This window comes from Tupaia chinensis, unplaced genomic scaffold, assembly GCF_000334495.1.
Source record: "Tupaia chinensis unplaced genomic scaffold, TupChi_1.0 Scaffold000377_1, whole genome shotgun sequence".
Lineage (NCBI taxonomy): Eukaryota > Metazoa > Chordata > Mammalia > Scandentia > Tupaiidae > Tupaia > Tupaia belangeri.
Genome location: NW_006159875.1, coordinates 738608 through 744022, shown reverse-complemented (window position 1 = coordinate 744022; position 5415 = coordinate 738608). Strand labels below are relative to the sequence as shown.

At 41.3% G+C, this 5415-nt stretch overlaps 1 pseudogene; it reads right to left on the bottom strand.

Annotated features, from left to right (window-relative positions):
• Nucleotides 1–4729: 4729 nt before the first annotated feature.
• Nucleotides 4730–4885, bottom strand: LOC114008718 (uncharacterized; annotated as a pseudogene).
• Between the last annotated feature and the right edge of the window lie 530 nt (nucleotides 4886–5415).

The following is a 5415-nucleotide window of genomic DNA, read 5'->3' as shown; positions in this document are numbered from 1 at the left end:
TAAATAAAAAATATTTAATATTTGTAGCTCTGAAGGCAGGAAGTCTGAGATCAGGGTGTCAGTGTGGCACGTTCTGCTCAGGGCTTTCCCCAGGTTGTGTCTTCCGGGAGTTTTCCCAGTGTGCACATGCAGACTTTCCGTCTCTTCTCATAAGGACAGTTCTCCATCACGGGGCACCACCCTCATGACCTCATCTAAATCTAATTGCCCACAGAGGCTCTCCCTCCAATACCATCACAATGGTGATTAGAGCTTCAACACAAAAAGCTTTGAGGGGACACAAACGTTGAGTTTGCAGCATTTCTGTTCTGGAAGCTCACGTTGCACCAGAGGAGACAAACAGCTCTTTGGAGCAGGGTTCACGAAGAGCTGATTGGAGCTTTGAGTAATGCCATAGATTTGTAGGACAGGGGAAATATGAAGGCCAATTAGACTTTGTGTCTGCCAGATACTCATTAGAAAATCCTGTAGGATCAAATAGTTGTCAACAGACAGGGATAAAGCAAGTGACAAATAGGAGCATACATACATTAGGCATGGTTTGAAGGAAATTAATAAAAGGAACCCAGGAAGATGTTAGAAATTTAAAAATGGGCTCTCTAGGGAAAAAGCCATGTTGCTCCTAATTCACAGGCGGGGACTATGACATCTAGCATTTTAACTTCTAAGAGGACCCTTTCACCCATGTCAGGCTTGACTTCTAACTTAGTATCTGACTTAGGACAGAAAAGTCTAGGACTTAGACTTTGAGTATCCTAAAAATAACTTAGAAATAATATTTTAAATAAAAAAAATGTAGTATTTTTCTTAAATTTTATTCTACTTTTTCTAAATCTTTTCTCTAGCAAATGAAACGGTCTGTATCAGATATAGAAAAACCCTTTTGGTTCTCACCCCATCTCATCATCTGCCTGTCATTCACCTCTCTGCAAGTGGGCCCACGGGAGAGCTTCACAGGGTGACACAGGATAGGATGAGCAGGTAGCAGCATGTTTTTTTGGAGGGGGTGAGGAACAAAACTTTTTTTTTCTTTTTTCTAAGTTTTTTTTTTCCCCCATAAGGCGTGTGCATTTGCTGAAGAGAGAGGGAAAGTGAAAAAGCATCCCCCAAGGGGGATGCCCATGCAGCAATCCATTCTCCTCTCAGGGTTTTAGGCATGGACACACACGCACACACACACACAGCAGTTTTCAAGCTGCCATGACTGGGACTAGAACTGCAGTTGGCTATGCAGAAATGTAGCATCTTAACCACTATGCCACCTGCTGACCCCATTAGATAAAAATCTTATGGGAGGCCTTAAGAGTTAGGAATTTTTCTCATTGACAGGGGCCATAGTTTCATTCACAAAACAGCTCAAACATCTAACAAGCATTCTCTGTTAAGCCAGTGCACACACCCCCAGGCATCCCTATACAATACCTGTTTTGATATTCTGCCAGGTATTCTGGTAACCTGAGGGTCCTTAGAAGCTGAAGACCAAGGACAAAGATGCTCTGGCCCAGGAGAATATTGACAGCCTCTCTGCCGCTGACAGCAGAGCACTGGTGCTACCTGGCGGCTGAGGACAACTGAGCACCTAGGGGTCGTGTGTAGTGGAGGGGGTGGAGTCAGAGCAAGGTCAGAGCTATGAACCCTTAGTAATAGAATGTGTTTGTCTGAAATCTCATATCCTTTTCCCTTCTTTTGCTTCCATCTTTTCATGAAATTTGAGGGAGGACAGTCATCTGCTTTATTGCAAGTGTACTGAACACAGGGGATACAGTTGCTGTTGCTGCTGTTTGATTATTACATAAGATGCTTTGGCAGAAATGACAAGCTTTTCTTCGGTAGCTCATAAAAACCACATAGGAGTAGCTCGTGTCTGAATATGATGAGAGGTTCATTCCCACTAGTTTTAACAGCTTTATTCAAGCTCAGTTTACATATTATAAAATATATCCATCACCAGGGTATGACCCAGTGACTTCAGCTACCTCACTGAGTGGTGGTGCCGCACTCTCCACAAATGAGTGCTGAACCATGTTTGTCTTCCGAGAAGATCCCTCACCAGCACTTACTACAGTTTATTCCCATTACTCTTCCATACCTGAGCAAGCCATAAATCTACTTCCTTTCTAAATCGATTTTTCATGAACTGTTCACATTAATGGAATTATATTTTTTTCCCCGTCACTTAGCACAATGAGCTTGAGTTTCATTCATAATGTAGCATGAGTCAGTAGTTTATTCTTTTTTGGGGGGTAAATAATATTCTAATGTATGGAAATATCCCCTAGTCTCAATCTGTTCACCAGCTAAGGAACATTCCAGTTCTGGCTATTAGAAATGATGTTGCCATGAGCATGTATGTGCAAGCTTTTGTGAAGATCTGGTTTTATGTCTCTTGGATATATTTCTCAGAAAAGAATTGCTGGGTTGTATGGTAGTTTTATATTTAAGCTGTTGAGAAACTGTCAAATCATTTTCCAACATAGCTTCACCAGCATTACATGAAAATGTGGAAGACATTTATCCACATTCTTGCCAACACTTGTCATTTCTGTCTTATTTTAGCAGATGTAAATTATATTTCCTTTTCCCTTTAGTTTGCCTTTCCTTAATGACTACTGATACTTGGCATTTTTCACATAGTCGATAGTTATCCATATTTATATCATTATTCAACGTGAATGAAATTTGTTTTTATATTTTTCCTCATAGTGTTTATTGAGTACCTTCTCATTGAGTTGTGAATATTTTTTGTAAGTTTTGGAAACAAGCCCCTTATTGAATATATATTTTCCCTGTCTCTTGCTTTTGTTTTTACTTTCTTAATAATATCTCCTGTGGTACAGAATTTTAATTTAAGAAGAAGTCTATTTTATCAGGATTTTTAAACAGACTGATTTTGATATAGCTTCTTTGCTTAACCCAAGGTCTTAAATCGTTCTATTTTCTTCCAAGTTTCACTGTTTTGGTGCTTACAAGCAATTGCGTTATGAATTTTGAGTTAATGTTTATGACTCATGTGAGGGTTGAAGTTCATGCTTTTACACGTGAGTACCCAGTTGTCGACGCACTATTTATGGAACAGACTGCCCCCGTGGTTGGGAAAATGAGCATATCAAATTCCATACCCAAGAGTCCAGCACCATGACTGGAGGAATCTGCCAGCTTCTGAAGGTCTTCTTCTTTTCATCAGAAGCTGGGTTTTCTTGATCCAGGGCACTCAGAACTGTGAAGATGAACGTTTAGTCAGAATTTCCAGTAATTAGTAGGAGATGTACTATTGACCCCACCCCAAGTGACGACGTAGTAACGGTGTGGGCCAATAGCAAATCTTTTGTTGTAAAAGAAAAATAAACAAAAAATGAGAGGAGAAACATTAGAGGAGCTTGGTGAGATTTGACCCTGTGTAGGATGGGAAGAAGACTGAAAGGAGTCCGATGAACCATTCACCAAAACCAAGAACACTGCTTAAAGGGAGGAGGAGGGGCGTGGCCCACAGGTGAGCAGAGCTGAGCAAAGCAGGTAGGCAGCCATTCATCCTCAGTATGGGGAGAATGGCAGCTTTCCAGGAGGCTGTGCACTTCCAGGTGGCTGTGCACATGAGGCAGCAGAGAGGTGCCCTTGCCAATAGAGGGGGAAGCCACATCACAAGAAACCCGTTAAGAAGTTGAATACGTGGGAGGTGGCGTGGTGGCTAAGGTGCTGGACTCTCACATGGCAGATCATGGGTTGAATCCCAGACCTGGTACCTTGCTTTCTCAATTTCCCTCTCTCTGGTCAAATAAATAAATAAATAAATAAATAAATAAATAAATAAAATTAACTAATTATTTTTAAAAGAAGTCATGAGAAAACTGCGTGTAGCCTATAATTTAGAGATATTTGGTGATTTTTAAAAAATAAGAGGTGACTGACTAACTAGAGGGGAAAAAAAGGGAAACTGTCTCTCAGAATGGAAAACATAGACTGTTTCTAAGGCATGTAGAAAGACTTGGAGAGTCAGACATTCACTATTAACAAAGAACAAAACAATGCAGAATGTTTAGTGCTAGTTCTGATGTAAGGTAAATAGATTTATACCTAGCTATATCTAGAACTTATATTCATCCAAAGTGCTTCCAGGGTCAGACTCTGACACAGCAGTAAATACGCCCTGTGCAGCTGGCCCACGTGGAAGGAACGATTGCACCCAGAGCCCTTCCGAGTCGCGCTGGAGTGCTCAAGTCTATGAGTCGTTCATTGCTGGCTGAGGTGGGACGGAGCACAGCGTCAAGACCCTGTTGGGGGTTCTGCCTGTCTCTCACTTGTGCAAGAGATTAATACACTTTTTAAAGATCATTTTCCCCAACATTTCACCACATGTATTTCTTCTTTTGCAGCTTCAGCTGAGAATGCCATGTAAACGGGCCACTGTGAAATGCAGCAATTTAATTTTTCTCTAGTCGACATAGGAAACAAAGCAGTATGACCTCACTTCTATTAACTTTTTTTTTTTTTGGAGAGATTTTCACTGTAGGGCGCGTGCGCTCGCCAGACAGACAGACAGAGACATAGAGACAGAAAGCGAGAAATCACCCCCCAGGGGGGATGGTCACGCTGCAATCCCTTCTCCTCCATTCTCCTCTCGGGATCTTGGGCACGCACGCACACACGCCCGGCGTGAGTTTTAAGCCACCGGGTCCGGGACATGAACCGCGGTCGACTACGTGGGAGTCCAGCGACATAGCCATTACACTAACTGCTGGTTCCCACTTCTATTAACTTTTGAAGGTTGCAGCTGTTAAAAAGTATTTTTGCTTATATAACCCATATATGAAGGTTAATTTTTTTCAATTAGCAATAATCACGCCTCGGATAAACCTCATTGGCTACAATACTGCCACTGTGCAAAGCTAAGGTTAATTTTTTTAAAATTTCAACTTTTAAAATTTTCCTTTGAAAAGTCACTGTCTCTTTTATGCAGGATTTCAAGGTCTTCTGTTTCAATATTTAATTTTATTTATTTATTTTTATTATTTTGTGTATTTTTGCTTTAGCACACATATGCTCATTGGAGACAGACAGACAGAGGTAGTGAGCGGGAAAGTGAGAAATCACCCACCCCTGGGGGATGGCCAATCCCTTCTTCTCCATTTTCTCCTGGGATCTTGGGCATGCACGTACAGGCACCTAGTGTGAGTTTCAAGCCACCGGGTCTGGGACTCAGACCATGATGGGCCATGTGAGAGTCCACCAATGTAATCGCTATACCATCTGCCAGCCCCAATTTCAATATTTTAATTCAAGTCATTGCCAACATCATGGTATGAGAACTTTATCATATGTCCCCATAAGCATCATGGAGGAATATCATAATAGCAAAGAATTCCTCTTGAACTGAAATGTTATGGTTACTTTGGGATCTTTTTCTAATTAATAATCAGA